The sequence below is a fragment of the Diceros bicornis genome, chromosome 6, assembly GCF_020826845.1.
Source record: "Diceros bicornis minor isolate mBicDic1 chromosome 6, mDicBic1.mat.cur, whole genome shotgun sequence".
NCBI lineage: Eukaryota > Metazoa > Chordata > Mammalia > Perissodactyla > Rhinocerotidae > Diceros > Diceros bicornis.
This window is the reverse complement of record NC_080745.1, coordinates 33,839,809-33,867,117: the sequence shown is the minus strand read 5'-3', so window position 1 is coordinate 33,867,117 and position 27,309 is coordinate 33,839,809. Positions and strand designations below refer to the sequence as shown.

Here is a 27,309-nt window from a genome sequence, read left to right as displayed (position 1 = left end):
TAATTTCTAGTTTTTGATTTAAAGTGAGAGATGTGCGACTCTTCCTTTCACATGAAAACTTAGAGGCCACTGTAGGGTTATTAATTGGCCTAATTTCAACGTTGTTGTGTCTCAGGGAATAGGAAGGCCTGAGGAGAGGGAGACGTGTGGGGAAACAGCCGGTCAGCGGAGCAGTCAGAACACACACAATACTTATTGATTAAGTTCGCCATCTTATATAGGCACAGTTCGTGGTGCCCCAAAACAATTACAATAGTAACAACAAAGATCACTGACCACAGACCACTATAACAAACGTAATAATAATGAAGAAGTTTGAAATTGTGAGAATTACCAAAATGTGACACAGAGACATGAAGTAAGCAAATGCTGTTGGAAAATGGCGCCTAAAGATCACAATCCCTGACTTCAAAATATGCTACAAAGCTATAGCAATCAAAACAGCATGAGGGCCAGCCCCGTGGCTTAGCAGTTAAGTGCACGCGCTCCGCTACTGGTGGCCCGGGTTCAGATCCCCGGCGCGCACCGACCCACCGCTTGTCGGGCCATGCTGAGGTGGCGTCCCACGTACAGCAACTAGCAAGATGTGTAACTATAACATACAACTATCTACTGGACTATCTACTGGGGCTTTGGGGAGAAAAAGGGAAAAAAAAAGGAGGAGGATTGGCAATAGATGTTAGCTCAGGGCCGGTCTTCCTCAGCAAAAAGAGGAGGATTGGCATGGATGTTAGCTCAGGGTTGATCATCCTCACAAAAAAAAACAGCATGATACCAGTACAAAAACAAACACACAGATCAATGGAACAGAACTGAAAGCCCAGAAATAAAACCACATACATGTGGACAGCTAATCTTCAACAAAGGAGCTAAGAACATACAATGGAGAAAGGAAAGTCTCTTCAGTAAATGGTGTTGGGAAAACTGGACAGCCACATGCAAAAGAATGAAAGTAGATCATTATTTTTCACTGTACACAAAAATTAACTCAAAATGGATTAAAGACTTGAAGGTAAGACGAAACCATCAAACTCCTAGAAGAAAAACTAGTACACACTTTGACATCAGTCTTAGAAGGATCTTTTCAAATACCCTATCTACTCAAGCAGGGGAAACAAAAGAAACAATAAACAAATGGGACTTCATTAGACTAAAGAGCTTCTGCAAGGCAAAGGAAACCATGAACAAAACGAAAAGACAACGCACCAACTGGGAGAAAGTATTTGCAAATCATATATCCCACAAGGGGTTCATCTCCAAAATATATAAAGAACTCATACAACTTAACAACAAAAATGGGCAGAGCATATGAACAGACGTTTTTCCAAAGAAGATATACAGATGGCCCATAGGCACATGAAAAGATGTTCAACATCACTAATCATCAGGGAAATGCAAATCAAAACTACAATGAGATATCACCTTACACCTGTTAGAATGGCTATAATCACCAAGACAAAAAACAACAAATGTTGCGAGAGGATGTGCAGAAAAGGGAACCCTCATTCACTGCTGGTGGGAATGCAAACTGGTGCAGCCACTATGGAAAATAGTATAGAGGTTTCTCAAAAAATTAAAAACAGAAATACCATACAACCCAGCTATTCCACTACTGGGTATTTATCCAAAGAACTTGAAATCAACAATTCAAAGAGACTTATGCACCCCTATGTTCATTGCAGCATTATTCACAATAGCCAAGATGTGGAAGCAACCCAGTGCCCATCGAATGATGAATGGATAAAGAAGATGGGGTATATATATACAATGGAATACTACTCAGCCATAAAAAAAGACAAAATCGTCCTATTTGCAACAACATGGATGGACCTGGAGGGTATTATGTTAAGTGAAATAAGCCAGACAGAGAAAGACAAACACCATAGAATTTCACTCATATGTGGAAGATAAACACACGGACAAAGAGAACAGATTAGTGGTTACCAGAGGGGAAGGGGATGAGGGGGAGGGGCATAAAGGATAAAGGGGCACATATGTATGGTGACGGACAAATAATAATGTTCAATTGAAATTTCACAATGTTATAAACTATATGACATCAATTAAAAAAAAAAGATAAAAAAAAAAAGAGACAGTTAACATGGGAAAAAAAAATGGTGCCTAAAGACTTGCTCAACACAGAGTTGCCACAAACCTTCAATTTGTAAAAAACGAAATACCTGCAGAGCACAATAAAGCAAAGTGCAATATGCCTGTATCAGGATCCGCTGGATACATGTGAAGCAGTGATCAGGTAAAAATGCACAGAACTTAATACTTATATCAGTTAGAATTGAAAGAATGAAAATGAATAATTAAATTCCAGGCTAAAAAAAAAAAGGAAAAAGAACAATCAAATCAGAAGATAGTATAAGGAAAGGAATAATAAAGATAAAAGCACAAATAAGTGAAGTAGAGAAGAGAAAAACAGTAGGCCTAATTAATAAATTAAAATCCTGCTTTTTAAAAAAATAGACAAATCATTAGCTAACTTAAGAAAAAAGAGGGAGGGGGCACAAATATACAAATGGGGAAACAACCTCTGCAACAGAAGAAATTTTAAATGTCATAAGACTACTTCGCAGGTCTCTATGCAAATAAATTTGAAAACCTAGGTAAAGCAGAAATTATCTAGAGGAAATAAAGATGAACAAAATTGACCTCATTAGAGTTATAAAGCTTAAATAGGCAAATTTACATAGAGTAAGTCAATACTGAACTACCCTATAAAAAAAGCATAAGGCCCTCATGTCTTCACAGCGGAATTCTAACAAACCTTCAAAGACGGAATAGTCCCAAAAGCATTCAAAATGAAGCAAAACTTCCCAAATCCTTCTATAAAGCAAGTATAACAATGATACCTAACCCTGATAAACACAGTACAAAAAGAAAAAAACTAGATAACAGAGTCACTAATGAACACTGATGCAAAAATATGAAATTAGATATCAGCAAACAGAATCTAATACCACATTAAAAAAAATAATAAACCATAACAAAGTGGGATGTATTCCAGAAATAAAACGTTTCTTCAAAATTAGGAATATTGTTAATAACACATACCACTTAATAGATGTAAGGAAAAAAAAAAAAATCACATAATCATCTCAGATGCTGAAAAAGACTTCAAAATTCAATGCCCACTCACTCAACACACGGTGCAAGGACAACTGATTAGCCATGTGCAAAAAAATGAACTTGACTCTGACTGCAAACCATACATAAAAATTTACTTGAAATGGATCATAGACCTAAATGTAAAACTTAAAATTATAAAACTTATACGGGGAAAGAGGAAAATATTAGTCACCTCGCTTTTGGCAAACATTTCTTGAATACAACACAAGAACGAATGAAGGCAAAATGAACAAAGTGTAAAAGAAAAAGACGATAAATTGGATTTACATCAAAATTAAAATCTTTGCTCTTAAAAGACAATGTTATGAAATTAAAAGGTGAGCAACAGACTGGAGAAAATATTTGCAAAACATACATCTGACAAAGGAGTTTTTGCAGAATATATAAAGAACTTTTACAACTTTAATAAGACAAAACCCAATTTTTAAAAAAATGGACAAAAGGCTTACCACAGACACTTTGCCATAAAAGATAAATGAATGGCAAATAAATAAAGGCAAGGTGACACTTATACCTCAATTAAAAAAACAGACATGAAAAGAGGCTCAACACCAGTCATCAGTGAAATGCTAACTAAAACCAAAATGAGATGCCAATACACAGCCACACGATGGCCAAAAATTTAAAGGTCTGAACATACCAAGTGTCAGCAAGCATATGGAACAACTGGGACTCTCATACACTGCTGGTGGGAGGGTAAAATGGTACAACCACTTTGGTAAACAGTTCAGCAGTTTCTCAAAATGTTAAACATAGAGTTAGCATATAACCCAGTCATTCTACTCTTAATTACCCAAGAGAAATGAACACATATGTTCCCACAAAAACTTGTAGGCAAATGTTGATAGCACCTTTATTTATAAGAACCAAAAACTGGAAATAATCCAAAGGTTCATCAAGAATGGATAAACAAATTGTGGTATATCCATACAGAAGAATACTATCCAATAATAAAAAAATGAATTTTGATACACACAAAACATGGAAATATCTCACAATAATTATGCTGAGCAGAAGGAGACCAAAAAAAAGTACATATAGTATGATACCTTTCATATAAAATTTTAGGAAATACCAAGTAATTTATAGTGATAGAAAGCAAAACAGTGGTATCTCAGGGGTAGAGGCAAAGAAATGGACTGCAAGGGAGCACAAGGAAACTTTTGGGGGTAACGAGAACGTTCATCATCATCATCATGGAGATGGTTTCATGTATGTATACATATGTCAAAATTCACCAAATTGCACACTTGAACATTTGCACTTTATTGTGTGGCAATTATATCTCAATAAAGCTTTTTTTTTTTAATTATCACCCAACACTGATAAAAAAACAAAATACAGAATAGAATAGACATTGAGGCTACTTTCATAACATGATAAAGTATATATACTTTAGTCCTAAAGCCAGTATCCTCTTTAATGGGGAAATGTTAGAGGCATTTCCACTAAGAATCGGAACAATGCAAGAATATCTACTATTTCCAGTACTATTCAACACAGCACAACAGAAACTGGTTAGTGCAATTAGATACGAAAATGCAATTAGACATAAGAATTGGTAGAGAAGAAATAAAATTATTTCTATTTGAAAATGATATGATAGACTACCTGGAAAGAGAACAGTTTCCCAAATCCTGGCACTACTGACATTTTGGGGACATAATTCTTGGTTTGGGGGGCAGTCCTATGCATTATAGGATGTTTAACAGCATCTCTGGCTTTTACACTCTAGGTGCCAGTAGCAGCTTCCTCATCCAGTTATGACAACCAAAAAAGTCTCCAGACATTAACAAATGTCCCTGGGGGTAAAATCAAAAATCAGCATAGGTTAAGAACCACTGACTTCAAGGATTAATGATAAAACTAACTCAAATAATAAAAAAATTCAGTAAGGCAGCAGGTCATGAAATTAACATACAGAAATCAATAGCCTTCATACACACAAACAATAACCAGTTAAAGGACATAAGAGTAGCACAAACCTCAATTACAACAGCAATAAAGAAGATTAAACAGGAATAAACAAGAAATACGCAAAAACTTAATGAGGAAAACCTTAAAACAACTTCTGAAGACTCAAATGGAGGCTTTCCATTTGACTTAGATAAGGAAACCCAACATAAGGAATGTACCAGTTCTCATTAATTTATAGATTTAATGTAATCCCAATAAAAATACCAATACGCTTTATTTGTTATGAAGTTAGACAAGCTTATATGAAAAACAAACAGGAGAAAATACCCAGAAAAAACCTGAAAAATAAAAACTTAAAAGAGGATGGGGATGGGGACTAGCCCTATAATATGTTAAAACATGTGATAAGGCCCTTATAATTAAAAGATTGGGGTACTCTGCTCTGGTATTTATGAATACAAAATAGACCAATGGAATATAGCAGAAAGATCAGAAACAGACCCAAGTACATATGAGATTTAATATATGATAAAATCACAGGGGTAAAGATGGACTTTTTAAAATTATAACTTTATTGAGATATAATTCACATACCATAAAATTCACCCTCTTAAAAGTACATTCAGAGAAGCACTTCCAGAATGGCGGAGTAAGGATCTCTGAAAATCTACTCCTCCATAAAAATGAGAATGCTCACAAAAATTGTCAAAATTCACTTTTTCAAAACTCTGGAAATTAACTAAAGGCTTCCAACAATTCAAGCAGCATTTACTCAAGAAAAAGGGCTCAATCCTGGCAAGAACAACAAGCTTTTAAATTTTTTTGACATTTTTCCTCTCTTTTTATTGAGATATAATTGACATATAACACTATATTAGTTTCAGGTATACAACATAATGATTCAATATTTATATATAGTGTGAAATTATCATCACAATAAATCTAGTTAACATCCATCACCACACATAGTTACAAATTTGTTTTTCTTGTGATGAGAACAATTAAGATCTATTTTCTTAGTGACTTGCACATTAAGCTTTATGGAGTTTTAATGTACCCTAATCTCACCCCCAACTCCAAGGTAGCCTTGAAAATTAACAATCTCAAAACTATGATAACTATAAAAACCAAAAGCCCAATAGTCACTGGAGGGGGCAGAACAGGTTTGGAGCTCCCCAAAAGCCCCATTCCCCAGATAACTGTTATTATTTGAGCTGCCTGGCAGCTCACTGAAAAGCTCCATTCAAGACTTCTCTTTATTTAACTCAGAGCTCACTCAGTGCCAATATCCCTATCCCCAGGGCATTTGTTGAAAACAATCAGCAGCAACTGTTCAACACTGGAGGCAGATATTGCTACAGGATGTTTCCTTTGGAAATATACTCAGAATGAAGATTGCTGAATCATACGGTAGTTCTATTTTTAATATTCTGAAGAACCTCCATACTGTTATCCATGGTAGAGGCAACAATTTCCAGTCCCAATCAACAGTGCACAGGGGTTCTCTTTTCTCCACATCCTCGCCAAAACGTGTTATTTCTTGTCTTTTTGATAACAGCCATTTTAGCAAGTGTGAGGTGATACCTCATTGTGGTTTTGATTTGCATTTCCCTGATGTGAGTGATGTTGAACACCTTTTCATGTACCTGTTAGTCACCTGTATGTTTTGTTTGGAAAAAGGTCTATACAGATCTTCTGCCCATTTTTAAATCAGATTATTATTACTATTATTATTATTTGCTATTCAGTTGTATGAGTTCTTTGTATATTTTGGATATTAACCCTTTATCAGATATATACTTCGCAAATATTTTCTCCCATTCCATAGGAGATAGTTTTGTTGATGGTTTCCTTTGCTGTGCAGAAGCTTTTTAGTTCGATGTAGTCACACTTGTTTATTTTTGCTTTTGTTGCCTTTGCTGTTATAGCCAGATCCATAAAATTATCACCAAAACCAACATCAAGGAGCTTACCGCCTACGTTTTCTTCCAGGAGTTTTATGGTTTTAGGTCTCACATTTAAGGACTTAATGTGAGACCTTTTTTAGCTAATTTTTGTGTATGGTATAAGATAGTGGTCCAGTTTCATTCTTTCGCATGTAGCTGTCCAGTTTTCCCAACACCATTTATTGAAGAGACTATTCTTTCCCCATTGTATATTCTTGGCTCCTTTGTTGTAAATTAATTGACTATATATGTGTGGGCTTATTTCTGGGATCTCTATTCTGTTCCACTGATCTGTGTGTCTGTTTTTATGCCAATACCATAATGTTTTGATTACTATAGCTTTGCAATATAGTTTGAAATCAGGGAGTGTGATGTCTCCAGCTTTGTTATTCTTTCTCAAGATTGCTTTGGCTATTTGGGGTCTTTTGTGGTTCCACACAAATTTTAGGATCATTTGTTCTATTTCTGTGAAAAATGCCATTGAAATTTTGATAGAGATTGCATTGAATCTGTAAATTGCTTCGAGTAGTATGGATGTTTTAACAATATTAATTCTTCCAATCCATGAGCATGGAATGTCTTTCCACTTATTTGTGTCTTATTCAATTTCTTTCATTAATGTTTTATACTTTTCATTGTACAGTATAGTTTTCATCTCCTTGGTTAAATTTATTTCTAGGTATTTTATTCTTTTTGATGCAATCATAAATGGAATTTTCTTAATCTGTCTTTCTGATAGTCTGTATTAGTGTATGGAAACAACAGATTTTTTTTTTTTTAAAGATTTTATTTATTTATTTTTTCCCCCCAAAGCCCCAGTAGATAGTTGTGTGTCATAGCTGCACACCCTTCTAGTTGCTGTACGTGGGACGCGGCCTCAGTATGGCCAGAGAAGCAGCGCGTCGGTGCGAGCCCGGGATCCGAACCCGGGTCGCCTGCAGTGGAGCGCGCTCACTTAACCACTAAGCCACGGGCCCGGCCCTAGAAACAACAGATTTTTATATATTGATTTTGTATCCTGCAACTTTACTGAATTCATTTATTAGTTCTACTACTTTTCTGGTGAAGTTTTTAGGGTTTCCTATTTATAATATCATGTCATCTGCAAATAGTAACAGTTTTACTTCCTTCTTTCTGATTTGGGTGCCTTTTATTTCTTTTTACTGCCTAATTGCTCTGGCTAGGATTTCCAATACCATGTTGACTAAAAGTGGGCATTCTTGTCTTGTTCCTGATCTTAGAGGAAAAGTTTTCAGCTTCTCACCATTGAGTATGATGTTAGCTGTGAGCCTGTCATATATGGCCTTTATTATGTTGAGGCACATTCCCTCTATACCCTACTTTGTTGAAAGTATGAGCACTCTTCTTAGAGCTGAAATTCTATATTTCTCTATGTGTCAAATCCAAGAATAGACAGTTATCTGGGGACATACATCATGCCTGTCATTCCAATTTTATAAAACCATAAACATCTAAGATAAGAGCAATATTTGGAGGAATAATGTCAAGATGATAAGCAGAAATATACACAGAATCTGGGGAAATGGCTAATAATGTTATCTGATCCATACCAATGTAAACAACCATTTCTTCCACTCTTCTGACCACCACCATCACAAAACCAATGCCCTTGTTTCTGCTATAGGAGGCATTAAACTTTTTGCTATCTTTAACTATACCCATGGAGTACAACAAAAACCTGATCTAACTCAAGAAAGATGTACCAATTTCTAGAAAGGTGATTTCCCACACTACCACTGGTCAGCTCTCTTTCCTAGAGAGGCTTTTTAAAAAATACATACGTGAGGCGTCGGCCTGGTGGCATAGCGGTTAAGTTCGCATGCTCTGCTTTGGTGGCCCGGGGTTCATCAATTTGGATCCTAGGTGTGGACATAGGCACCACTCATCAAGCCATGCTGAGGCGGCGTCCCACAGAGAGCAACTAGCAGGATGTACAACTATGACATACAACTATCTACTGGGGCTTTGGGGAGAAAAAAGGAAAAAAGGAGAAAGACTGGCAACAGATGTTAGCTCAGGGCCAATCTTCCTCAAAAAAAAAATATATATATATATGTGAATATACTTAACACTACCGAACTGTACACTTAAAAATGGTTAAGATGATAAATTTAATGTTATATGCTTTTCAACCATAATAAGAAAAAAAGCACAGAATGTACAACACAAAGAGTGAACCCTAAGGTAAACTATAGACTTTAGTTAATAATGTATCAATATTGGCTCACCACTTGTAATAAGTGTATCACACTAATGCAAGATGTTAAAAATAGGGAAAATTGGGGGACAGAGTGAAGGGATATAATGGAACTCTGCATTTTTCATTCAACTTTTCTCTGAACATAAAACTGCTAAAAAGAAATAGTCTACTAATTAAAAAAAATATTTCGTACCCCGTAAGGCATTTTCCATTTGTAATCATCATTTACCTAGATTCAATCACAATGACTATTTATGTTTCATATTCCCTGAGAAAATAATTACACCTATGACTATGCACAATATTTCTCCAAACAGGAGGAAACAGACAAGAATTCCCACAATCCATCTGACCTGCACTCTTTCATCAGTTGCAATCTACTTTATCCCACATAGAAATGGTGGGGAGTTAACAACAAAGCATAGTTACTGACTTCTTGCAGACTTTCTCAACAGGTCTTTCATGAGAGAATTAAGGCACCCCTTGGGCAATGAATTAACTTTTCTCCTATACATCTAGCACAGTAGTAGTTTTGTACCAATAGGAGGAGATTGAGAAAATAATCACTGAAATAATTTTCTTTGCTCTGGGGTTCAGATGAGGAACCCTTGTTGAGAAAGACTGTAAGATATATGGAAAACTAACCAGAACTTACTGATAGCATTAAGAGTGGCTAATACTATTATTTAATCATATCCCTATCTTGTAGACAGAATAGAGGAGCTAACAAAATAAAAACATATACGGAACATGGAAGTAAGACAGGTAAAGGAACTAATTAATCTTCATCTTTCAAAATACCTTCTTAGGGCCAGACCCAGTGACCTAGTGGTTAAGTTCAGCACACTCCACTTCAGCGGCCCAGGTTCAGTTCCCAGGCACAGACCTACACCACTCATCAGTGGCCATGCTGTGGTGGTGGCTCACATACAAAATAGAGGAAGACTGGCCACAGATGTTAGCTCAGGGTGAATCTTCCTCAGTAAAAAAAGAGGAAGACGGGCAACAGATGTTAGCTCAGGGCGAATCTTCCTCAGCAAAAAAAATATATATATATTTTCTTAAGCTGTCTCTACTAAACTTCATAGATCAGTTTAAGCAAATGTATCCATAAACAGAGAATAACCATTAGTATTTTCTTGCTATGTATATAATCACTATAAGAGAAAGTAAGTATACTAAAATCCTGATGGTGGCTATGAGAAGAGGCCAGGATTATTCTGCCCCAGATTCAAAATAGGATGCTCTTAAAAAATTAAATATTAAAATAATACCACCTTAAAATTTATTTGTAAATAGGTTAGAATCTGAAACAACTGTTTCAGATCATTCCACCGGCCCCATGAAACACAACCCTATTCCCTCTTTACTCTCTTATTGCTTTTCTTCCTTTTTCTCTTCTTCTATTCATACCTTAAGCCTGCAAGTCTTTCCAAGGCACTTTTAGCCTCACTGACAGTTCTCAAGACTAAAGAGAGCTATTAATATATCCTAAAAATTGAGTTTCCTGTTTCATCATCCATGGTCAGGTTTTGAAGTCAGAGCACAAAGGAAATACCAAATGCCCAATCTTTATCCCCAGATAGAGCTTCTGCTTGGCAAGCCAAAGTAGATAGTAATCTACAGGTCTCCCTTCATCTTTCCCTAGCATGCAGCTCTCACCTTGGCCTTCATTTTTTTTTTTTTTTTTGGTGAGGAAGATCAGCCCTGAGCTAACATCCATGCCAATCCTCCTCTTTTTGCTGAGGAAGACTGGCCTTGGGCTAACATCCGTGCCCATCTTCCTCCACTTTATACGGGACGCTGCCACAGCATGGCTTGACAAGCAGTTCATCAGTGCACGCCCGGGATCCAAACCCGGGCCGCCAGCAGCGGAGTACGCGCACTTAACCACTACGCCACAGGGCCAGCCCTTCATCTTGGCCTTCTTGTAAACAGAAAGTATTCCTAAACACAAAAAGAAAGAAGGGAGCAATGATGTGTAAAAAAGCAAAGTACAAAGGACTTAGAAATCTTAAATTCAAATCCCAGCTATTCAAATTTAAACCCTGAATACTATCTGGTCTCAGTGTTCTTATCTATAAAATTAGGAGAATAGGGTTACATGGTCTCCAAGATTCTTTTCTACTTAACATTCTGTGATTCTGTGATGAAAAGGTCCAAGATTCAAAGAAATATCACATCATCTCCCAAAATATCTCAGAAGCCAAAAATTTTCAAAGCCATTCAGTTCTCCTACACTTACTTCATTTTTCTCCTCTAAACCAAAACTTCTCCCTATATCTGTGTAGGTGCTACTAGTTACCAGTAATACCCTCCTCCCCATTACGGTTGTGACAACCAAAAATGTCTCCACATATTGCCAAAAGTTCCCTGGGGGGCAAAATCGGGCCCAGTAGAAAACCACTTTGCTAGAAGATAGAAAAGAAAAAAGCAATAGAGCCAAAGCAATCCTGAGAAAAAAGAACAAAGCTGGAGTATCACACTCTCTGACTTCAAAATATACTACAAAGCTATGGTAATCAAAACAGCATGGTACTGGCACAAAAACACAGACATAGATCAATGGAACATAACTGAAAGCCCAGAAATAAAACCACACATCTATGGACACCTAATCCTCGACAAAGGAGACAAAAACATACAATGGAGAAAGGAAAGTCTCTTCAATAAACAGTGCTGGTAAAACTGAACAGCCACCTGCAAAAAAATGAAAGTAGACCATTATCTTACACCATGCAAAAAAATTCACTCAAAATGGATTAAAGACTTGAATGTTAAGACCTGAAACCATAAAACTCCTAGAAGAAAATATAGGCAGTACACTCCTTGACATTGGTCTTAGCAGTATCTTTGCGAATACCATGTCTCCTCAGGCAAAGGAAACAAAAGAAAAAATAACAAATAGGACTACATCAGACTAAAAAGCTTCTGCACAGCAAAGGACACCATCAACAAAACAAAAAGAAAACCCACCAACTGGGAGTAAATATTGCAAATCATATATCCAACAAGGGGTTAATTTCCAAAATATATAAAGAACTCACAACTCAACAATAAAAAAACAAACAACCTGATCAAAAAACAGGCAGACAATATGAACAGATATTTTTCCAAAGGAGATATATAGATGGCCAACAGGCACATGAAAAGACGTTCAACATCACTAATCATCAGAGAAATGCAAATCAAAACTACAATGAGATATCATCTTAACACCAGTTAGAATGGCTATAATTACCAAGACAAAAAACAACAAATGTTGAAGAGGATGTGGAGAAAGGGGAACCCTCATACATTGCTGGTAGGAATGCAAACTGGTGCAGCCACTATGGAAGACAGTATGGAGATTTCTCAAAAAATTAAAAATAGAAATATCATACGACCCAGCTATTCCACTACTGGGTATTTACCCAAAGAACATGAAATCAATAATTCCAAAAGATATATGCACCCCTATGTTCACTGCAGCATTATTCCCAACAGCCAAGACATGGAAGCAACCCAAGTGTCCATCATGGATAAATGGATAAAGAAGATGTGGTATATATATATATATACAATAGAATACTACTCAGCCATAATAAAAGACAAAATTGTGCCATTTGTGACAACATGGATGGACCCTGATAGCATTATGCTGAGTGAAATAAGTCAGAGAAAGACAAATACCGTATGATTTCACTCATATGTGGAAGATAAATAAACACATAGATACGGAGAATAGATTAGTGGTTACCAGAGGAGAGGGGGTTGGGGGAAGGGCAAAAGAGGTAAAGGGGCACATATGTACAGTGACAGATAAAAATTGGACTGTCAGTGGTGAACATGATGCAATCTATATAGAAACTGAAATACAGTGATGTACACCTGAAATTTACACAATGTTTTAAGCCAATATGACCCCAATAAAATAATTTTAACAGAAAAGAAAAAAATAGAAATTTTTCCACATTCTTGGGACGACAGTTCCTTTGGTAGCAAACAAGAGTTTCCCTCTCTCAGACTTTTAGGTGCCTGTACCGCGCCAGCGTTACCACTGCCCTGGAGATGAGTTTGCATTTTCTAGAATTTTCTATAATCATAGAGTACATACAAACAACCCAATTAAAGAATGGGCAGAGATTTGAATAGACACTTCATCAAAGATATAGAAATGGCAAATAAGCACATAAAAAGACACTCAACATCATTAGCTATCAGAGAAATGAAAATGAAAACCACAATGAGATAGCACTATACACCTATTAGATTGGCTAAAAAAACCCAAAACCAAACAAACAAAAACCACGACAACACTAAAACCAATAATACCTGACAATATCAAACATGCAGAACAATTGTAACACCCATATATTGTTGGTGGGAATGCATGACGGTACACTCGTAGGTATTTACTCTAGAAACGAAGACTTATCTTCACACAAAACCTGCACATAAACGTTTATAGAAGTTTTATGTATAATCACCAAAACTGGAAATAACCTAAATGATGTTTCAACAGCTGAATGGATAATCAAACTCCAGTACATCCACATAGTGGAATACTACTTGGCAATCAAGCAATAAGGAAGGAATTATTGACATGCTCAACAAGAATCTCAAAAGTATTATGCTGATGACGAAAGAAGCCAGTTTCAAAAGGTTACATATTGTTATATGACTTTCTGGAAAATAAAACTGTAGTGATGGAGAACAGATCAGATTGCCAGAGGTTACAGGTAGGTAGACGTTTTGACTACAATGAAACCACAGAGATTTTTCAGGTGCTACTCTGTATCCTGACTGTGGTGATGGTCACACAAATCTATACATGTGTTAAAACTCGTAGAACTGCACAGCAAAAAACAAGTCGATTTTACTGTATATAAATGTTTTTAATATTTTAAAATTCTATTTCGTTTCAGATTTCTGCATCTATATTTACTATGGATTGCAGTCTTTTATTTTTCTCATCTCTGTCAAGTTTTGCTTAAATTAAAATTTAAAGGGGCCAGCCTGGTGGCTTAGCGGTTAAGTTCACGTGCTCCGCTTCAGCGGCCTGGGGTTCACAGGGTTGGATCCCAGGCATGGACCTATGCACCGCTTATCAAGCCATGCTGTGGCAGCATCCCACATATAAAATAGAGGAAGATGGGTATGGATGTTAGCCCAGGGCCAATCTTCCCCAGCAAAACAGAGGAGGATTGGCATCAGATGTTAGCTCAGGGCTGGTCTTCCTCACAAAAAAAAAAAAAAAGAGAGAGAGAGAGAATATCTTTATGACATTAGAGTAGGAAAAGATCTTTTAAAAACGATTAAATATAAAAGACTGATAAAGTATATTATATTAAAAGTGACTAAAAAAAACATAAAAGGCATCACAAAAGATACCATAAAAGACATTATAAAAGACATTACAAGGAAAGGGAAAAGTCCAGATGGGGACAAAATAGTTGCTATTCACATAACCATCAAAGGACTAACAGCAAGACTATATCAATAGTTCTCAAGAAAAAAAACATCAAACGGAAAAATGAACAAAAGAGAAATCCAAATGGCTATTAAACATACAAAAATTTGTTCAAAGTATTCTCTGGATAATACAAATTAAAATTTGTATTAAAGACCATTTCACAGCTTATAGACTGGTAAAATTTAAAAATCCAACAATACCACATAACTCTCATACTTGAAGTGTAAACTGGCTCAATCACTTTAGAAAAGCTTGACATTATCTTGATAAATTGAAGACATGAATACTTTTAACCCTGCAATTTTACTGTAGAAAAATTCAAACACAGTCTAAGAGACATGTAGAGGAGTGTTCATAGCAACACTTTTTGTAATAATCAAAAACTAGTAACAACCCAAATGTCCAACAACAGTTAAATGGATAAAATAATAGCATATTCACATAATGGAATACTATATGATAACAAAAACAAATGAACTACACTATATACAACAAGGATAAATCTTACAATCATAATGTTGAATAAAAGCAGCAAGACACAAAAGAAAACATACAGTTGTATTCCATTTTTATGAATTCAAAATGACAATATTAAGCCATATTGTTTAGGAATGTAAAAATAAAGGAAAACCAAGAAATTGATAACCATAAAAGTCATAATAGGATTATCTCTGAAGGAAAGGAGAGACTTTTGACAGGACCATAACACATGCCAGGCGGGGTGGAAGGGAGGGGCTGGCAATGTCCTAATTCCCAATTTGGATAATGAATAAACAGAGATTCACTTTATAATTATTCATTAAAGTGTACTTTTATTTTTTATACATTTTACTTCAAAATAAAACATTTTTTAAAAAGAAGATAGGGAATTACAAAATTAATTTCAGGAATATTTACACCCCCCCAAAATGCTTAAAAGTAATACATGATAAGTCTCACAAATATAATGTTGAGTGAAGAAGCAAATCATAAAAGAATATATATGGTTAGATTTCATCTATATAAAGTTCAAAAACAAGAAAACTAATTATTTAGCGATACATATAATCATGATTATCACCAAAATTCCGGATGTTAATTTATCTTCTGAGAAGAGGACTGTGATCAGGAAGGAGCACATGGGGGACTTGTTTTTATTGAAGTATAGTTGACATACAATATTATGTTAGTTTCAGGTGTACTACATAGTGATTCAACATATTTATATACATTACGAATGATCGCCACGATAAGTCTAGAAACCATCTGTCACCATATAAAGTTATTACAATATTATTGACTATATTCCCTATGCTGTATATTATATCCCTGTAACTTATTTATTTTATAACTGGTAGTTTGTACCTCTTAATCCTCTTTGCCGATTTTGCACAACCCCTCACCCTCCTCCCCTCTGGCAATTACCAGTTTGTTCTCTGTATCTATGAGTCTGTTTTTGTTTTGCTTGTTTTTTTTTAGATTCCACATATAAGTGAAATCATATGATATTTGTCTTTCTCTGTCTGACTTATTCCACTCAGCATAATACCTTCTAGATCCATCCATGTTGTCACAAATGGCAAGATTACATTCTTTCTTGTGGCTGACTAATATTCCATTGTATATATATACCACATCTTCTTTATCCATTCATCTATTGATGGACACTTCGGTTGCTTCCATATCTTGGCTACTGTAAACAATGATGCAATGAACATAGGGGTACACATATCTTTTCAAATTAATATTTTTGTTTTCTTCGGGTAAATACCTGGAAGTGAAATTGCTAGATCGTATGGTAGTTCTATTTTTAATTTGTTGAGGAACCTCCATACTGTTTTCCCTAGTGGCTGCATGAATTTACACTCCCACCAACTGTGCACAAGGGTTACCTTTTCTCCACATCCTTGCCAACATTTGTTATTTGTTGCCTTTTCAATTATAGCCATTCTGACAGGTGTGAGGTGATATCCCACTGTGGTTTTGATTTGTATTTCCCTGATGATTAGTGACACTGAATATCTTTTCACGTGTCTGTTGGCCATCTGTATGCCTTCTTTGGAAAAAGGTCTATTCAGGTCCTCTGCCCATTTTTTAATCAGATTTTTTTTTTTTTGCTATTGACTTATATAAGTTCTTTATATATTTTGGATATATCATTTGGAAATATCTTTTCCCATTCAATAGGTTGCCTATTCATTTTGTTGATAGTTTCCCTTGCTGTGCAAAAGCTTTTTAGTTTGATGTAGTCCCATTTGTTTATTTTTGCTTTTGTTGCCCTTGCCTGAGGAGACAGCTCCAGAAAAATATTGCTAAGACCAATGTCAAAAAGTTTACGGCCTATGTTGTCTTCTAGGAGTTTTATGGTTTCAGGTCTTACATTTAAGTCTTTAATCCATTTTGAGTTTATTTTTGTATTACGGTGTAAGAAAGTGGTCCAGTTTTCCCAACGACATTTACTGAAGAGACTCTCTTTTCCCCATTGTATATTCTTGCCTCCTTTGGCGTAGATTAATTGACTATATAAGCATGGCTTTATTTCTTGGCTCTCTATTCTGTTCCACTGATCTATGTGTCTGTTTTTGTGCCAATATCATACTGTTTTGATAACTATAGCTTTGTAGTATAGTTTGAAATAGGGAGCGCAATACCTCCATCTTTGTTCTTCTTTCTCGGGCAAAATTCTTTTTTTAATGACACCCAATCATTCAAAAAACTGTTAATAGGTTGAATTAATCTAATCATACAACAGAACAAACTTAAATGGCCTATGTAACCCTACAACCATACCCTCATCTGTAATTTGCTAATTAGCTAATTTATTCATTGCTAAGTTTGTTTGCTTTGTCCATAAAGCTTTAAAATGGGAATGTATAGCCAAAGTACTGGTTGACTATGCCTAACTCTACAAAAGGCTGAGAATGACACTAGGAAGAGAAAATTTTTTAAAAGATAACGAAAATGTAAAATATTAATCAATAATAATGCATTATATGCACCACAGAACACAGAGTTAGAATAGTTTATGGGCTTTCCTATTAAATTAAAAGCTCTAAATCCTACTGTGATATGGAAATATGTGAAGACAGAATGAAGGAATCAATATTTAATAAGAATGTGACCTTGCATTTGCAGAGAACTTTATATTTTATAAGTGCTCTAATGAATACTCTTTCATTTGCACTATATTCAATTTCCAGACATGGAAAATGGGCTACCTGTATTAAAATGTATTAACAATTCCATGTCAGAACTCAACTGTGGGTCCATGACATGTTACTCAGAGTCTCATTCAGCAGCAAAGAAGTGATTCGTACTGCAGGCCAATCTGTAAAAATAATAGATATTTCTGCCAAAAGAAGTCTCTTTTCACATAAATAACAATTTCAGTGGAATTTTTTTTAGCGTTCACAGCAACAGACATCTTTATAGATACTCTAACAATCTGTCTATATTTATGTCCTCTCTAGAAATGAACCTGCTAGGTTGACAGCAATATTAGATATTTCACGGGATATTTTCCTGCCTTTTTTACCTTTATTCCAACTTCTGTTTACCCAGGTACTTCTTCTTTAAGATTTTCCCTTGCTTACATACAGATGTTGTTATAAACTTTAGGATTTAATTAAAGTAAAATTAAAATATCACAAATTAAAGTTCTACTGAACATGTAGATAAGTTTGTATTGTTGTTATATATTTTGTTTTGTTGTTTTGTTCCAAGGCCAAGCAAGTTAAGTGTCTTACTCAAGGTAATCTAATTAATTAATTAATTAGACCTTACCAACTTGACCCCTTACTGGCCATTAATTTTGAAGTTAGTCAGACCCATGTTTGATTCCTGACTTGGCAACTTTGTGCTTCCATAAAACAGGGATAATAACACTTGCTGCCAACGACTATGAGGAGGATTAAATGAGAAAATGCTTGTAAAAAGCTGAGCACAGTGCCTAACACACAGTAAAGTATGAACAAATGTTTGTTTGGAAGGTAACATAACAAGATGCTACTGATAGTAATAATTTAAATAAAAATTCTATTATGTAATATAAATTTCATTGAAGATAACACCTAAGTATCTTCCTTTTAATGTAAACATTTAATTAAAATGCAAAGTAAGACTCTAATCATAAACTTACCTATTATCTATCCTTCCTATTCTAATCAAGGAAATGGACATTTTTGTCCCTTTTCTTCTAACCTAAATACCATTTCAAATCCATGGAATCACTCTGCCATTTCTAAGAGACTCAAAACCTACCTAGTCCAATAAGAAAAAAAAGCAATCCAATTCAAAGGACTTGAATAGACATGTCTCCAAAGAAGATATAGAAATGGCCAATCAGCACATGAAAAGATGCTCAACATTATTAGTCATCTCTGCAAACTCCAGCCGCCTTGGCCTCCCCAGACTCTCCCAATTTAGGGAGACCACAGCATTCTGCCTGGGTTCCCCCTCCCTGCTCTGCAGCTGGGAAACTCTCTTTAGGCAGCAAGCCAGAGCAATCACGGGGCTCACTCCATTTCCCATCTCTCAGGGATCACTCTCCTTTGCTGGACAATGTCCAAAATTCAGGAAACCACTATTTTGTGTATTTGTCTGCCTTTTTAGCTGTTTCAGGCAAGAGGGTAAATATGGTCCCTGTTATTCCTTCTTCACCAGAAATGGAAGACCAATTTTTCTGTCCCTATTATTCCTCACGGTCTTTGCGAATTATTTTAAACCGACTCTCAGACATTGTATCATTTCACTGCTATATATTTTAGCATCTCTCTCCAAAAATACGGACTGTCTTTCTACATAATCATGTCACTGTTACACTTAATAAATTTAACAATAATTCCTTGGTATGATCTAATACCCACTCCATACTCCAATTTCCCCAACTTTCTCAAAAACATTTTTTTCTTTTAAACAAGTGGTTTTTCAAATTCTCTTTAATGCTAGCATTTAACGAACACTACTCTGTCAGTGGTACTATGCTAAATGCTTGATACCCATTATCTTATTTAATCCTCAATAACCCTTGAGGTATTATTATTAATTCTATTTTACTGAAAAGGACACCAAAGCTCAATGCTTTTAAGAAATTTGCCTAAGGTCACAGCCAGTAGATGGCAGAGAAAGGTTTCTCTGATCCCAAAGCTATTGCTCTTAACCATTATGCCCCATTACTATCTCAGGAATTATTACGATAGAAAGTCAGATGATATCAATGCTGAAGTTGAAAATCAAAATCTGAAACTACTTAATTTAAAAGTTATCACAGGGGCTGGCCCAGTGGCATAGTGGTTAAGTTTGTGCACTCCGCTTCGGAGGCCCAGGGTTCATGGGTTTGGATCCCAGGCCCAGACCTATGCCCCACTCATCAAGCCATGCTGTAGTGGCATCCCATATACAAAAAAAGTAGAGGAATACTGGCACAGGTGTTAGCTCAGGGACCCATCTTCCTCAAGCAAAAAGAGGAGGATTGGCAACGGAAGTTAGCTCAGGGCCAATCTTCCTCAGCAAAAAAAAAAAAAAAGTTATCACAGATCAAAACCTGAGAAAGTTAGCAATACTGCTTTATTTGAAATATATTACAATAGAATCCACTTCATAATTTTAAAAAATACAATTTCCAAATCTAAAAGCAAGTTTTATTTGAACAAGGACAGGAACATGATTGAAATGAAAACTATCATCTGAAACTAGAGAATGTGGATTCAAGTGTATTTATAATCTTCTACAACAGCTCTGTCAAACAGATATGTTGTGATGATAGAAACGTTTTATATCTGCACTGTTCAATACAGTAACCATTAGCCATATGTGGCCATTGAGCACTTGAAATGTATCTAGTGAAGCTGTAAACTGAATTTTTAATTTTAATTAGCATAAATTTAAGTTGTAATTATCAATTCACTTTTGTCTCTACCACTGTGAGCTCCTTGATGAATGGAATACGTTTTTCCTCTCTCTCTCCAGCACCTTGGTAATATTAGAGAGATAAAACATGTTTATTGATGTGTGGTAGAATGTGTGGATGGAATTTTCTAGATGTGGCCAAGTAAGTTCTCTGAATGCATCAGACCGATAAATGTTAGAGAGTACACTCTTAATATATTAGATTATATTCTATTTCTATTCTGATTTTTAAAGCAGATGAAATATCTTATTTACTCCTCTGTTCACCGTGTTCTGAGCTTGTATATATGACAGGCACTCTGTTGAGTGCTCAGGATATGATGATGAATAAGATTTGTTTCTGGGGCGGGCCCCATGGCGTAGCGGTTAAGTGCGCGCACTCCCCTGCTGGTGGCCCGGGTTCGGATCCTGGGCACGCACCAACGCACTGCTTGTCAGGCCATGCTGTGGCGGCGTCCCACACAAAGTGCAGGAAGATGGGCACAGATGTTAGCCCAGGGCCAATCTTCCTCAGCAAAAAGAGGAGGACTGGCATCGGATGCTAGCTCAGGGCTGGTCTTCCTCACAAAATAAATAAATTAATTAATAATAAAAAATGATTACTCTATTAGTTTGGTGGGAAAAAAATTAATACATTTCTAGCTGTTTCTTTTTTCACAAACAGTGCTAAAACACCTGTCCTCTCAATGTGCCAATATTTAAATTCTCAAAGCCAGATCATTAATTATATTTAACATCAATCACTTCTCACAGTTGTTGCCTTTTTTGGTTTTTCAAGCAACATTCTAAACTGTTATCTCTTCCACCCACAGGTGTGCAGCATATCATAGTCTCAAAACATTATTTCTTCACAGGAATATTACCCCGAACTTATCCTTAAAAATAAAGACAAATCTACTTTTATCATTCTGCCTATTACCAAAAGTCACCATAAATTTCTGAGCTAAACTTCCACGGTGCTCAACGCCTAGTTCCCCTTGTATAGTGATGGAACGTGCTGTCTTCCACTTAATATTAAACTTTACTGAGCTCAGAGTTTGTGTAAAATTCTCTCAATACATTCCCTCAGCCTGGCAGCTATCACATTTGGATTAGGCAATCTTCAGTTGCCTAAATACTTGGGCAGTTCACTAGTAATTATGTAGTTTAAACAAAGTTTTCTAGTTTCTTGCTATATATGCAACATGGAATTTAAAAACCTGCTAAAATGAAGACAAAGTGAATGAAGCACACAATCTAGCTAACTCCTCATACACCAATATATTTTAAACTTCCCGGGGCTAAACATTCTGAAATTGGGAAAATAAAATACTTTTAGACATTATTTTTGTTATTATTAATATTAGCAATTACATTTAATAAGAACCTACTACATTCCAGGCACTTGGAATACATTAATTAAATTAATCCTCACAAGACCCTTATGAGGTAAGTATTATCATTTCTTTTTTTTTTATATAACTTTATTTATTTATTTTTTTCCCCCAAAGCCCCAGTAGATAGTTGTACATCATAGTTTCACATCCTTCTAGTTGCTGCACATGGGACTCGGCCTCAGCATGGCCGGAGAAGCGGTGCGTCAGTGCGCACCCGGGATGCGAACCCGAGCCGCCAGCAGCGGAGCTTGAGCACTTAACCGCTAAGCCACGGGGCCGGCCCGGTATTATCATTTCTATTTTGCAAATGGAATAAACTCAAATTTAGAGAGATTAAGTAACTTGCTCAACGTCAAGAAATGATGGAGTCGGATTTTAGAATTAGATCTGTTTAAACTAAAGCCTATGTCACCAATGGTAGCAATTAAAGGTCAAATGTCCATTGAATTGAGCTGCTAACATTTCTTTTAAATGAAAACAAGACAATGGAGCTAATACTGTTGCTTCAATTATATTTTCTCTTAAAATATAATGAACCATCAGAATAATCCATAAAGATAGAAAACCAGACATTAACGTTAACTATAGTTTTAAAGTTAACACCTAGTGAGAGCAATTAGTGACAATTATAGTGATTTATTTTTTCACACAATGCTCAAAACGAAGTGATTTCTACACTAATAGATTTTTAAACACAGAATAATTAACAGAATCAAGCATTTAATCATATTGACTACATACCCTTAAACATTTATCTATAATCAATTTTAAGAAACTGGCCAAATATTCAATATATTTATTTATTTATTTATTTTTTGAGGAAGATCAGCCCTGAGCTAACATCCATGCTAATCCTCCTCTTTTTGCTAAGGAAGACCAGCTCTGAGCTAACATCTATTGCCAATCCTCCTCCTTTTTTTTTTTTTCCCCAAAGCCCCAGTAGATGTACGTCATAGTTGCACACCCTTATAGTTGCTGTATGTGGGACGCCGCCTCAGCATGGCCAGAGAAGCGGTGTATCGGTGGGCGCCCGAGATCCGAACCCGGGCCGCGAGTAGAGGAGTGCACACACCCAACCGCTAAGCCACAGGGCCGGTCCCTATTCAATATACTTAAAGTTAGAAAGTCTGAATACTCCAGAGTAGGTACTATACATGTAATAACAGTACAAATATATGCACTTGAAGAGTTTAAATTTCAAGTTCTATAAGTTAACAAAATAATAGACATAAAAAAAGGAAAAATCAACATACAAACTGTAAAATACAATTAATTTATATTGGGGAAGGAAAGCAAGTTCTCTTAATTAAAAAAACAAATACACGTAAAATTATTTTAGTGAATATCTGTTGTTTTTGCCCATCCAGCAACCTTTCTCCCTTCTTCAGGAAATGACACTTCAATTTTCCTTTAGGAACTTTATGTCACCTATCCTTAATTCACGTGATTTGAAACTGTATCCCTCTAGGCCTCATTCCAAGGTGGGAACAAGATCCAATCCCAGCCACAAAGCATTCCATCACTCTGGCCACAGAGATTGCCTCTAGGATGGGCAATGACCCAAGTCAAGCCAATGAGACTCCCATACAGTGGTTTGCTGGAATCATAGAGAAAGGGAAGTTCTCTCTCTGCTGGCATTTCTAAGGTTGTATGTAGCACGTAAGCCTAGTGCTATTAGTACCATCTTTCCCAAGAAGTCTGACTCTAGACTCTTTACTTTTCCACATTGATTTCCAAATATGCAAGAGTAAGTAGTGGTTACCTGGTGGCAGGGAAAAAATAAATTAGGAATTCCACTTTCAATGTTATATTTTCTATAATGTTTCCATTTTTCAAAAATAAGCACATATTATTTTTTCTTTTTACATATTACTTTTATAATAGGACATATAAAACACAAAAATATACTGCCCCTGTGTTTTCTTCTCATATATGCTCAGATATCAATATTTAATGTCTTAAAAGCATTAACAATTTTCTTTTAATTTACCAAAGTGAGTAGAATATCTATTTAAAAAATCAACGGCACAAAATCAAGCTATTTTCGCTTTGAGTGGGGGAAAAACGTTGTGAGTAAACTTTTTTTAAAAATTGATTCTTTTACAAAGGGATATATTAACTCTATACGGAAAAATACCGGTTAATGTTCAGCGTTGCAGCCACTGTTAAAATTGTTTAAGAGGTAAAACCAAAGATTAAAAGTGGCCAAATCAGGTTTAATAACTTTATCAATTACTTCAGTCCTATAATAATTCCTTTAGTTCTATAATTCTGAGTAAGATCCAAAGGGTAGTTAAATCCTTAAGTAACAATTATTTTACATAATATTGCATAATGAAAGAAATTATATACCATTGTTTTATTCTTAAATATAGGAAAGTCAGTCTCAAAATGCACCCCTTGGGAATGTAAAAAGTCTACTGAATATAGTAAATGTTGGATAAATTATAAAAGAAGACAGCAATACACGCTTTTGCTCTCTTGCTTTTACAGTTTCTATCACTCTTTCCCTTTCTCCCCAGGCACACAACCCACTCCTGAATCTTTGCTTTTTGTCAGTGTTACTTTGTGTTTTATAATCCTTCCGTAAGGACACTTAGAAGGTGTCAATGACACTTTCTTGACATAATTAGGGGCCAGAGTGACGTTCTTAAGTGGAAGAGATAATCACCTATCAAGGGTGATGATAGAGTAACAGTAGGCAGAACCACCTTCTCACAGACAAGTGGCAGTAGGTTCTAAAAAGTTTTTAGGATAAGGCGATATTCAATAAGTTCATTACCTTGTCCAACACCAGAAAGACAGCGGGTTGGTCATCCTGGCCAACACCTGTCTCAAGATGCTGACATTTTATTAATCTGTCATACGGTTTAATGAAACCTAAACTCTCTACTGCTATCAACCTCTAACTGTTTCACTTTATGTGCAAACTCCTTCTACTGCTAGGTCACTCGCACATGTGACCCAAAGGGCTGCTTTAACATAAACAAAGATATATCCAAGAAACTACCCCAAAAACTGTGACAGACACATCTATTTATAAAATAACAGAAAGAAAATGGGTCTTTCCAGGTACCACAGGGAGAATAAAACATTTTACTCTAGTCCCTTAGCTATAAAATGGTTATTCTACTGATATTTACAAATACCTACAATACTTTTTAGGGATCTGAAAGGGAAGGTAAAGAAACTATAAACCATAAGATTACAGAGATAGTAACTTAAAGAACAGTCCGTTTTAAACTTTTCTCCCAACATTCACACAGAGTCAATAACACCCGGCTCATTGTCAAAGCATCGTATGGCGGGCCAGGAAGGAATGAGAGAATGAGAACGGGAAGACACTGGAAAAGATCAAAGCTGAACGTCCAAGAAGCCTGCCTTTTGTTTTGCTCCTTCGGGTCCCTATTGATTTTCCACTTCTTTTTTCGTTTCAATGATTCATACTTCTCCCCATCAGAGATCTAACTGTAAACTCCACTACCCACTTCCAATCACATCCACAAGTCCCAGGGGAACCAGGCAAGTTTACCTGTGTCTCCTGGTCGCCTGTGAGAAGGACGTCGGCGCCCAAGACAACCCTGCAGTTGGGAACTCGGCATTGGGAGAAGTTCTCCCGGACAGGGAAAAGAGACAGAGTGAGGTGAAGGAAAGCGGAGAACAGGAAGCAGACAGGACTAAGGACTCCTCTCAGACCCCTGAGCTGAGCGCATCAGGGAAGACAGCTGTCCCGCCAGACCTGAGAAGTCGCCGGAGCCCAGAGCCGACAAACGTCAGGTCGCTAAAGCTGTTTCGTCCCCTTCCCTTTCGACTTCCCTAAATGGCTCTCTCTTCACACGCTTTAGACTGCAGGACTCACCCGTCCACGCTCGAGCTTCAGCGGCTTCTGGGCCAAAACCGCCCACCTCCGACAACCATGGAGACGAAAAAACAGCAGACACAGCCTCCACCTCCACCGCCCACCCTCACGTGACTCTTTTAGCCGCTGGGCCTGTCGGGATCGTGACGAAGTGCATGCGGGAGGGGCACGAGGAAAAGGGAGTGGGGCGGGGCCAGGAAAGCAACCTGCCCCGCCCCGGCCTCAGGCTCCGCCCCGGTCTGGGGCCCCGCTGCCTCAGTGTTTAGGCGGGAAAGCCGGAGTGCTCCCAGAAGCTCTCGGGCTTTTCCTCTGGTGCTTCACCCCACCTCCAGCCCTCACCCCACCCAAGGGGTATAGGAGCCTGTCAGGAGCTCTACTGTGCCTGCTGCCACCTCATTGGTACCCGTTTAGTGTTGGCTAAGCAAAAAGGAGTCAGTGAAAGAAAACTGGGCTACTGTGAGTTGGAAATTGTTCCTTTGGAACTGCATTTAGGTTTAGGCTTCTGGTAGAATTTCCGTTTCCTGACCTTGAAGCTTCTTTGAATTTAGAAACGTCACCACTTCTCTACTCTGTGCGTTTTTGAACTGTTCTCTTTGCAAACTAATACTGTTGGAGAATTTAATCCCTAAGATACTAATAACATGTTTTTCTCCGAAGATGTTGCCGTCAGAAGTGGGGATGGAGAAGGATCGTCTCTCCTGCTATGGAAATAAAATGAAAATATTTTGATTATGATAGCAGAGAACTTTCAAATAAAAATTTCCTCTTCAAGAATTTCCTCAGCAGAGCTGTTGAAAGGCTACAACCGTGAAAACAAAAGGAGGCAGACAACTATCAGTGGGCTAAATTGTGAAGTAGGAAAAACAACTATTTTCTCCATTTCTTCTCAGAGGACCCTCCCTCCCCACTAACCTAAAAGCAACAGATTGTGTTTATGCCACTGTGCTAGCACTTCACATACAACCCAGTGTTTGTTTACAACCCCTCTGTGGGATGGATACTGTTTTTATTAGATTGCAGGTGGAGAGGCAGGCTAAGACCCCTAACGTAATGCAGTAAATTCTGTAGCTGGGACACAGACCTGAGCAGAAGAACACCAAAGTCTAGACTCTTAAGCAGTATTCTTCAATCTGTTCTCCTCTGTATCTACTTGCCACAGGAATTAGGAGTCTTTGCTGCTTTGCTTCTTAGCTATCAAAAGGTACCTTTTCTGTGTCTTTTTCCATTTAGAGCCTGTTCTGGGTTAAATGAGAAATCTGATAAAGAAATCATACCCCATTTATTACTAAGCACTTAGCATGGTATCCTTCCCAGGCAGCATGTCCATTAACTCTGATAATGGGAATTTCAAGTTGTGTAATAGATTTCTATGGAACACTTTGGAGGCTCATAGACTCTTAAATAGTAGATAAGTCAACTGTTTCTCAGAGCACAGAAAAAAAGAAAGTTAAATCATCAGTACATAAATGTTGAGCAAAAATCAATTTTTAAGAATTAGTGAAATTCAATTC

The 27,309-nt window shown here is 36.6% G+C and overlaps 1 protein-coding gene across 2 annotated transcripts in view; it reads right to left on the bottom strand.

Moving 5' to 3' along the window:
- MICU1 (mitochondrial calcium uptake 1) overlaps positions 1 to 25,898 on the bottom strand; it is a 224,122-nt gene extending 198,224 nt beyond the window's left edge. For both annotated transcript variants that reach the window (XM_058543221.1, XM_058543220.1), the window contains exon 1: positions 25,799 to 25,898. The gene's annotated coding sequence lies outside the window, so the exon portion shown is untranslated. The remainder of the gene's footprint in view (positions 1 to 25,798) is intronic.
- Between the last annotated feature and the right edge of the window lie 1,411 nt (positions 25,899 to 27,309).